The sequence below is a fragment of the Dermacentor andersoni genome, chromosome 1 (assembly GCF_023375885.2).
Source record: "Dermacentor andersoni chromosome 1, qqDerAnde1_hic_scaffold, whole genome shotgun sequence".
Classification (NCBI taxonomy): Eukaryota; Metazoa; Arthropoda; class Arachnida; order Ixodida; family Ixodidae; genus Dermacentor; species Dermacentor andersoni.
The window spans coordinates 369,344,765-369,355,238 of NC_092814.1; the positions used below are offsets into that span (position 1 = coordinate 369,344,765).

At 43.5% G+C, this 10,474-nt stretch overlaps 1 long non-coding RNA gene across 1 annotated transcript; it reads left to right on the forward strand.

Moving 5' to 3' along the window:
• The first annotated feature begins 2,042 nt into the window (after positions 1-2,042).
• On the forward strand, positions 2,043-5,808 carry LOC126524301 (uncharacterized). Its single transcript, XR_007597908.3, has 3 exons — positions 2,043-2,283; positions 3,290-3,417; positions 5,465-5,808. It is a non-coding gene; the product is annotated as an uncharacterized lncRNA (long non-coding RNA).
• Positions 5,809-10,474: the final 4,666 nt, after the last annotated feature.

Genomic DNA, 10,474 nt, shown 5'->3' on the forward strand with positions numbered 1-10,474 from the left:
ATTAAGTTTTCGCATTCCTAAGTGACTGTCGATCTTTTTCTAGGATTCTGTTGTTACTGGCATGACGGCCACTCCAAAATGTATCATCGAGAAAATCTACGCACTTTCACTTACAATTTAATTATCACTATATTTTGTGCTCACAATTATTTTATCATGCAATTAAACACTTCTAATACAAACTGCAGTAGCAGAATGAAAACGCGCGAGCAACTTGCACAATTCTGCACGAATATTTCGGTGCCATTAAAAGCCCAACAAAAAGTGGCGAAATTAAAGAAGGTGTCTGGATACATTGCTGAACAAACAGGGACGTGCTATTAGACGAGCCTCTGCTGTACAATGGCATCAACGTACAATTTGCTTGGTGAAGCCATAACGAAGACATTTATAGCGGCGAGATCACGCTGGAAGTTCTCAAATCCGAATCTCCACGTACCTTGCCTAAGTTATTCAGAGTTTGACTAAGCTACTGGTCTGCCTTCTAAGCGCATCTTCGGACACAGTTTGTAAGGTTCAGCCTATATTAAAGGGGCTGGTGTTGTCGAAGCTGTAATTGCTTATCCGCAGCATACGCTCTTACAAACGCATTCTTCAGTCGCCTCATGAATGCTTACGCGTCGCTGTCGCACGCCCAAGTTGTGAGGGTCTTTATCGAGCCAGGATATCGCTGTAACTACGCTGTGACCTCGCAAGGTTGCTTCGTTTGGACGCAGCGAATAACCTAATTGCACCAGCAGAAGAGCGCCGTTCGTCTCGCTCACGGTCCTGATTTGTGTACTGTACCCTCAGTCATGCAGCGCAGACTGCGCCCCCCCCCCAAAAAAAAAATGCTCGGCACGAAACCTAGTAGCAACTACCCGCCTCACCGCTCTAGTTGGAGACCACAACGAAGCAGCAGCAAACAGGCGGCCAGCAGGCAAACCTGCCAGAATAAACGTTCAATTTGCGCGCGCGCCCCCTGCCCAATGAAAAGCGACCGGAAGTGACAGGGCGATGCTGTTCAGTCACTTCGGCGCGCGGCACGATGGGAAGGCGGAAGCTACGCCATTATTGCATTTTTTAGCTACATGAAATGCGTTCGCGTCTCGCGCTGTGCGAAATAATTTTAAACGTGTGATTAGTTTTGTGCGCGGTGTAGAAAAAGGTGTGGCGCGTGCTTTGTGTATTACTCGTGCTCCACTTCAAAGCAAAGCGTTCGTACGCACTGGAAGATGGATCCACGTACGCTGAGACGAGCAGTTGCAACGTGCCCTGTGTCGGCGGTCGGTAGTAGTGCCATAATGGGAATTTTCAGGCAAGTGCCCATTTATTTGGTATTCTTTTGGTGGGTTACGTATTTTTGTTCGCTCTAGAAGTATCTTACTCTGATCTCGTAGCATAATTCACTAATGTAAGAGCAAGAGGAGCTGCACTCCTAGTAGGGCAAATTAACTACCTCGATCGCGCCCCGTCTTACATCAGGCGTGATGCGCCTGCATAGTTACGCTTTTCTGAGCGCTTGAACGTTCATAGATGTTATTCTTTTGTGCGTTCAGCGCGGCTTCTTGTAATACGGTCGCTCGCACTTAAGTTAAATGTGGTCGACCACTTTTGCGTCGCGTAGAAAAAGGACGACTGACGTTGCCACCTTTCGAAAGAACTGGCGCGGTATTGGTTCTCCCTGATGCGGTCGCGTGCTGCTGTTGCTGCTTGCCGGGCGCCTTTAGCATGTTTTCGGCTTGCTTTGTCTGTGCGTGTGTGCGCGCTCGCGCTCGGCTCGATTCGTGTGTGTGCGTGCGCTCAGCTCAGCTCGCTTTGTGTGTGTGTGTGTGTGTGTGTGTGTGTGTGTGTGTGTGTGTGTGTGTGTGTGTGTGTGTGTGTGTGTGTGTGCATGCATGCGTGCGTCTTGCACGCGCACACATGCCGGTTTGTATGGGCCGGCGTGCTTGCGTGTGTCTAGTGCGTACGTGTTTTGTGAGCGTGTTTCTGTGTGGGTCAGTGTGTGTGCGTGCACGTGTTAGCGTGTCTGCCTGCATGTATGTGTGCTTGTTTGTGTTCATCAATGTGCGCGTGCGTGCTTTTGTGTCTGCGCTTTGAGAGTGCGTATATTTGTGTGCGCGCGAGTGCGTTTTCTGTGCGTGCGTATGTATTGCATAAGGCCGGTAGAGTTTTACTCGCAATAAAACTTCCAATTTTGTGCAGCGAGTGTTGCCGCCTGAAAGCCGGGTTTGGTTTCAAGCCAACCTGGACAACTGCTGTATGAGGCGCTGTTTCTCAGGAGGATCAGTGGGAAGGCATCAGGTATGCGCTTCCTCCTTTTTCCCGCCTCTGCCCTGATGAATCGATATCCTTGATTGTTATTCTAAAAGGAACGTTACATCCAGAGCATAAATAAATGATTAAGAAATCTGGTAGTGTGTTTCGCCATTACACTAATTCTGATCTTAAAGACGTGAATTTCCCATTAGCCCACATTTCCGTTGATGCAGACAACCGCTGAAATTGTGAACAGCAGGTTATTCGAGACCCCCCGTCCTACGTATATAGCAATTGTCTTCAGGAGTTTTAATGAACTTTGAAAATTTGAAGTGTTGTTGCACTTTAGAGGTATCATATGCAAGCTTTAGGTCTCTCCGGGTAGTTTGCATGCCCTTCGAGAGCTGTCGCCTATAGCCCTATTGAAATTCGTAACTACAGTTTGGAGCACTGGGGAAGCTAGGAGGCTTGTCCTGGCTCTCGAGAAAGTGTTTAAGCTGAAAGTGTAGGTTGAGGAGTTTGGGGTTGGTCACACGAAGGCTTTTTTTATGCTTTAGCAGTAGGAGTGTCAAAGGATAAAAAATGCAGTGTGTCAAGCGTGGGAAGCTGCTTATGTGGTAGAGGCTTGTGCGTGTGTGTGTGTGTGTGTGTGTGTGTGTGTGCGCGCGTGCATGCATGCGTGCGTGTGTGAATTCGCTCCTCACAAGGGAGTGTGTGTGTAAGTGAGCTACTTCTTTGAGTGTGTAAGTGAGCTACTTCTTGCCAAAAATTGGCAAGAAAACACAATAATCAATATAACTTGAAATAATAAGCTATGCAAAGCATGCTGGCACAGTAGCGACAGCAGCATATGAGCATACAAACATGCAGCTGTGTGACAATCCTAATGCATGACTGCAGCATCTGGAAGGAAGCTTGCTTCTTTTTCAGTAAGCAGCGTAAAGTCCATATTTTTTGCTTTTCTCGTGCAAACCAAAACGAGGCTCATTGCCAGTGATCTTGTCTTTCATTCTAATAGCATTTGTTTATCTTAGAGTGTTGTTTCTCGCAGGTCATGCAGGTGATAGCATCAATTTCACAATGCCCAGCCTTGGTGCCCTCCATCAAGAGCAAGCCACTTGCGTTCGTCTTCAGGCAGATGGTTGATGTCTTCTAGGAAGCAGTTGGGAAGACAACATTGTAAGTAGATATAGGTGTGTAGTTTAATATAGTAAGTCAAGTTATAATTTAAAACTCTGAGGCTCCTTGGCGGCCTAAGCTTGATATCATATGCAGTTGTGTTTGTTTTTAAATATTGCCGATTGTAGTGCATACTGCAGGTATGACTGCTGATCCAAAGCATACACTTGCATTTTCTTGATGGCCTTTAATAATGAGGATTTTCTTTGTGCAAGAATATTCACAGACGGGGGCATTCCAGCATGATATTCTTTATTGTGCATTCAGTGCTAATTTCGTATGACCTTCCTGCTACCAATGTTTTTGCAGGAAAGGAATATTTCTTTACTCTATGCAATGAGCTTGTTATTTGCTCGTTGCATTACTCTTCTACCTTTAATTTAATCTCGTATAGTTCTCAATACCTTAATATTTGAGCTGTTTTTATTTCAAATACAATATTTAAATGCACCGGATTGCAATCTAGACTGCAAGGGATTTGAAGAAATTACAAGAAACTAGGACCTCTCACGGGTGTTAAAAAACATTTCCGCAGGCATTGCACCTATTTCTTGTACTGAGCTAGCTGCTCATGAAAATTGCAAGCGTATGTCATTTCACACAGTTTTGCAGGATATAGCAGGCCTATCATTGTCACTAAGCACAACCTTTCCTCATTTGCATCATGAAAATCTGCCTCATGCTTAATTTGGGACAAGTCTTGAAAAATGAATATTTCATAATTTTGAAACTACACAAAGTATTGGTTGGGGCTTGGCAGTTTTCAGGCAACTTGACCATGTTGAACCTAGCCATTACAAGACGAGAAAAAAAACATGCACAGGAGGACTCATTCAATCAAATGCAATGCTGTGGTCATTTCCCATGTGGCAAAATGTACTTTTAGGCGGGAGAGGGCGGGTAGCCAATTTACAACCATTGCGACTCATGCAGGTAGTGGCAACACAGGATGAGAAGTGGTTGTGGCTCTGAGGTTCATTGAATATGTGAACACTTTTATACAATCCCTCCCCACCCCCCAAGTGAGGGGTAACCGTGCAATATATTTTGGGCGGTAAAGATCATTTTTTTAGGAGACAAGAAATTTCAGGCTCTAGTTGAGACGCTACACAAAGAAGGACCATGTGTGTATTCACAGAATAACATAAACTGCCTAGGAGGGGTATCACAGTTTAGAGCATGAAGTAGAAAGTGGGAGCATGACGAAGGATCATAAGCTTATTTAAACTTATGATCTTCGAGAATACTACTTGTCACCGTTTGCCAAGCTAACCCATTGAAAGAAAGGGGCGTGCTCTAAAAAAAATAGTTAACACATGCTAAATTTTCAAGGAAAGTATGCCGAAATGTAAATTCTTACTAAATTAGTTAATACGAAATACAGAAAGGGTCTAATAAACTGCATAGGGAAGTTGGAGATTGTTGGGCTGGATGCATGTATTGCAGGGCAAATGAGAATGCCAGTGGGGGTTCCCTCATTTTCATTTTGTGTGCACTCTCTGTAAAACTACTCTTTGTCTCTAGTGTAATAACGTGTAAAAACAGCCATTTATTAATGTCTTGTGCATGTTAGTCTTAATGTGCCATATCCCGTAAGGTTCTCAGCTGCAGTACTTATAAAGTGTAATGCAGAGATATATTGTACATTTCATGTCAATTTTATATTAAGGTCACATACACACTCTTGGACAAATTTCTGTTGTTGAGAGATGTCATTGGTAGTGTCCTTAAATTTTATTCACTCTTATTTTCTATGGTGAAAAGGCTACTGTAAATTTATTTGCGTTTGCTGCTGTATGTGCCTTGTTGTATTCACAGTGACATAGTGGTTTAGCGTTCACAGTAAATGCAATTCCTAAATTTGCAAAATAGAAATTTTTCCTACCTTTCACCTGTCTTGCCCAGTTGCCTGAGCTGTTCATTGTTCCCAGTCACATTAATTAAGTTTGTTACTTTCAGGAGCTTGTTGCCTTATCAAATTTTCCACAGTGCACATGTGTAATTGCACAGACTGAACTCTCATGATTCTCTTATTTTGCCTATGCAGGATGCAAGATTCCAGCAATGCCATGCGCTGCATTTATTGGTCAAGATGCTCAGAGAATGGAGTCCCTGCACCTCGGGGTTAAACGTGAACATTTTTTTTTTCTTTTGGAAAGCTAAACGTGATTTGCTGTATCAATTGCATTCTTGCAGCTCAGATGTGTACTATATTTTTTCTAATTTTGAATCAATTAATATTCACTGTTCAGTATAAAAATGACGTACAGTGCGAAGGACAAGGACTGCGAGAGATGACATACACTGCGCTGACTTCCAACAATATTTTATTGCGTTGCCACATCGTGTGTTTATACACAAGAAGGGTCTTGCGCAGAAAATGAAAGGCAGTCACAAGGGGTGTTCTAACAGCAAGTCATTGTACTAAGAACATGGTCACCTAAAAAAAGAATCACAATTTCTATCTGTGGAGATACAGGACTTCACTAGGGGTCAGCGTGATAGAGGGGGCACTAATGCACACACTACCCATTTTTCTGGTGAAATAAGCTTCAATAATGTACCGGGTGAGCTGTGTCTCGCTAGAACTTGCGTATCTTCAGAGGGGCAATGAATGCCTGGCAATGAATGCCCAAGTCGCCTTGAACAGTGTTATGGACGTTGTATGCACTCTTAAACGATGGTTTAGGCACCTGCCTGTCCGTCCAACGTATTTACTGCCTCAAAACGGGAATATGGTAAACCACATTCGTTACACATATCGCAAAACGTTTTCTGTGCCCAACAGAGCAAGAACTCTGACACGGTTTAGGCGCGTTTACATGCTTACAGAGCTTTGCCAGCTTTTCCGGGGCTGAGAAAAGGACTGGGATTTCTGGAGGTTGCCAAATCTTTTTTTAGCCTATCGGAGACATCATGCACATACGGTAGCACTGCGAACCTGTCTTTCAATTGGCTTGTTCATTGACTGAGTGCGCTCATCACGTTTTGTGCCCTTCAGAAGCTGATCCGCTATGGCTGAAATTAAGGCCAAAGGGTAGCCAACCCAAGAAAGGCGATGAACCTGTGCAGCAAGACTATCTTGCATTTCATGTGAGCAAGATTTATTGAGGCTGTTAACGAGGCAAATCTTTACAATACCTCGTTTAACAAGCTTTGAATGTGCAGAGTTAAAGGGCAAGAGTGACTTCTTACTTCTCGGTTCAAAGCACTAGCCCACCTATTTATTTGCAAGGCACTGCCTGAGATCTAGAAAGTGCAAAGAATCATCAATGGGGACCGCCATTTGTTAGTTCTAGAGGCTGCAGCTCTTAAAGATCTCCAAGTGTCCCAAGCAGCAGGCTCAAAAGCACGATCAGTGCAATCAATAAATACCAGGTAGTCGTCCACAAACCTGCACACTTCGTCAGCGGGAGACGCATCTAGGTGACCTTGAATATTTCAATCATGATTAGCTAGGTTAATATGACTCAGTGGCGGCGCCAGGCATGATCCTACACAATATACAAATAAATAGTGTTTGTATAAGATCATGCCTGGTGCCACCACTATGTTATATTTATCTAGCTCATTATGATTGCAATATCGAAGGTCACCTAGATGCGTCTCCTGTTAAAGTGTGCAGGTTTGTGAATGACTACGTGGTATTCATTGATTGCACTGATCACGCTTTCGAGCCTGCTGCTTCGAGAGTCTTGGAGATGTTTAAGAAAGCCTCCACAACTAACGCATGAGGTCCCCATTGATGATTCCTCGCGCTTTGTAGATCTCAGGCTGGTACTTCGAACTGAGAAGTAAGACGTCACTCTTTCCCTTTAACTCTGCACACTCAAAGCTCGTTCAATGAGGTATTAAAAGTTTTGCCTCGTTAACAGCCTCAATAGATCTTGTTCACACGAGATGCAACATAGTCTTGCTGCACAGGTTGATCACCTTTCTAGGGTTGACTACCCTTTGGCCTTAATTTCAGCCATAGTGGAACACCTTCTGAGGGGCACAAACCGTGATGAGCCCGCTCAGTCAAGGAACCAGCGGGTTGAAAGACATAGGTTCACAGTGCCACCGTATGTGCATGATGTCTCCGATAGGCTAAAAAAGATTCGGCAACCTCCAGGAATCACAGGCCTTTTCTCAACCCCGGAAAAGCTGGCAAAGCTCTGTAAGTGTGTAAACGCGCCCAAATCATGTCAGAGTTCTTGCTCTGTCGGGTACAGAAAACGTTTTGCGATATGTGCAACGAATTTGGTTTACCATATTCCCCAATTTTGAGGCAGTAAATATGTTGGACGGACAAGCATGTGCCTAAATGATCGTTTAAGAGAGCACTATAACGTCCATAACACTGTTCAAGGCCACTTGGACATCCATTGCCCCGGGACTGTGACTGCGAGCCCCTCTTAGAAGATACGGAAGTACTAGTGAGACACAGCTAACAGGTCATCCGGGAAATTATAGAAGCAAATTTCACCAGAAAACTGGGTAGTGTGTGCGTTAGTGCCCCCGCTGTCACGCTGACCCTAGTGAAGTCTTGTATCTCAAGAGATAGAAATTTAATGTATTTTTTTTTCAGGTGACCACGTCCTTAGTACAATGCCTTGTTGTTAGACGCCCCTTGTGACTCATTTTCTGCGCATGCCCGCTCTTGTATACATACACACAATGTGGCAACGCAATAAAATATTGGAAGTCAGCACACTCTATGTCGTCTCTCGCAGTCCTTGTAATTCACGCTGTATGTAATTTTTTCGCATTAATTGCCAACTATCCCAAGAAAGCACCTTTTTGAGTATATTTATAATGTTTGATACGACCATTTGCTGGCAAATATTAACAGTGTGATATTTAACTTGAACTTTTACATGACTGCCTGTGCCTGTGTTCTCTTAGTAACCAGAGTATGGCTAATTTATCAAACCATATTTGCTAATTTGCATACTCACATGCTACAGCAAGCCCTAATCTTGCATTACTGCATCTAAGTGCAAATAATTTAGAAATGTACTATGTATTTTAAAACACTGTCCACCTTTCGTGCTCAGCACAATCGTTTAATCAACAGTGGTTTGCTTTTATCAGGCCTTTTACAGCACCTTGCACCCACACAATAGTAAATGTGGAATACTCACTCTTGATTTCTAGTAAGAAAAGAACCTATTTTCAAACTGCATATTGTATATGTACCAGTGCCTTCGGGTTACAAGACAGAAATTTATAGAAACTGGAATTGTAGTTAGAAAATCTGCTACACAGCACTTTTAGCACAGAGAACTCTCGTTTCACAAAAGAGGACAAACTATGTAGGCACTAAAAATTCTACATATTTTTCGTGCTCAAGTAATCTTGTTGGAAAGAGAAAATTAGCAATAATGCTGCTGGCTTAAACCTCACTTAAAGCACGTCTGTGCTTGGAAAGTATTGTTTCAGTTCGAAAAATGTTGGCCAGTTATGCTTACATCGACTTTCCAAACATTTCATTATGCTTTGCGATTACATTAGTGTACAAAGTAACAGGTGTCTTGTGCATTTGCTCTGGATTTCAATTACTCCCCTAATTCACCTTTGCAATGTCCCTTTTTTTTTTCAAGGCATCAAAACTTGAATTTTCGTTCATTGAGCCTTATACTGAAAATTTATTTCTTTATGTGTCCAAAAACACTGCGAGGCCAACTCAGGCTCTTTCAGTGCTGCTATACATAGTTTCTTCTCTAATAACAGATTTGATCAATACATATATTTTAGATACCTTTGTGGGAAATGTACTTGTTCTTGTACTTACCGATGTGTTTGGTGATTGTGCATGTTTATATTTCGTGTGATTTATGTATATATTGTTCTCTGTATTGCAGCATGCAATAAATATATTTACATTTTTCTTGAAAACGCAGCATATATCGTACCAGTCTGTGTTGCATGTTATGTGGATCTGGAAACTGTGATAACAGTTGGTGTTGATATACATGCTCAAAAGTGACATTTGCTGGGTTGTATTTGTGCAGCGAAGACAGGTTTTGCAATATACACCGTGAATTACTAATATGTAATGTGATCCACACGTATACGTGCGTGTGTGCCCATCGAAGCTTCAAGGCCGGCTGTTCGACGGTGCGTTTGGTAGCCGAACTTGAACCTTCTGGCACACGCGAGAGTTACGCGTGGATCGCTGTACATAGTAGTAATTGAAGGCGTGTACTGCTGAACCTGCCTTCCATACACACGAGAAATAAAAGGGTGTACACCCTTCCAACACCCACATAGATGGGTGTTAATATGGACTTGCACCCCTACACCCTAAATTTATTTTGCTGGACACCCTTCCTCTAGGGTGCTATAACTGCACCCCAACTGTAGGGTGTAGACAACAGCACCCTTAGGGTGTTCGTCTGGCGACAAACTGATTTACACCCTTAAGGGTGTAAAAATGTTTAGTGTGTGGTAAACGGGTGCAGTGACGTAGCTCTGCTACAGACAAATGCGTGTCGTATCTCTTGTTCGGAAACAGGAAATGACTTCCAACAAGTAACCGAGGGCTGGAATCAGCGACATTTAAAGGTGTGTTTGATGATTAATAAGCAAGGAGCTAAGGTAATGTGCGATAACCGAGCAAAGGAAGCAAAGTTCTTGCACGATTAATGGTCATCATCTTGCGGATGCGCAAGAGTAGATTTGTCTATATCATATAGTCACAGAGGGCCCGGTTCATGAGAAGGGTATTTCCAGATGTGTAAACATGGAATGGAGCGCGTACCGCAGGCACTCCCGATGTAATCTTCAGTTTACGTATGTATTTAGTAAGACTACGATCAGTGCCCTGTGCCAGTACAAGCGTACTCGGCTCCTGACTTCCAATGCAGCTTTATTCCGAAGCAAGCTTGTAGGAGCAGGATCTCGGCACTGAACTTAATAGTGACGGCACGCTCTACAGTGTTCTGTAGAGCGTGCGTCAACACTGTCACAGTGTGCCACAGCGCGTCCACTGTGGCGTCACGCAGCTGTCACAGAAACAGCAGCGATTATTTCGTGGAAGTGACTACTGAGGTGCGCCGGCGAGTGCGCCCCG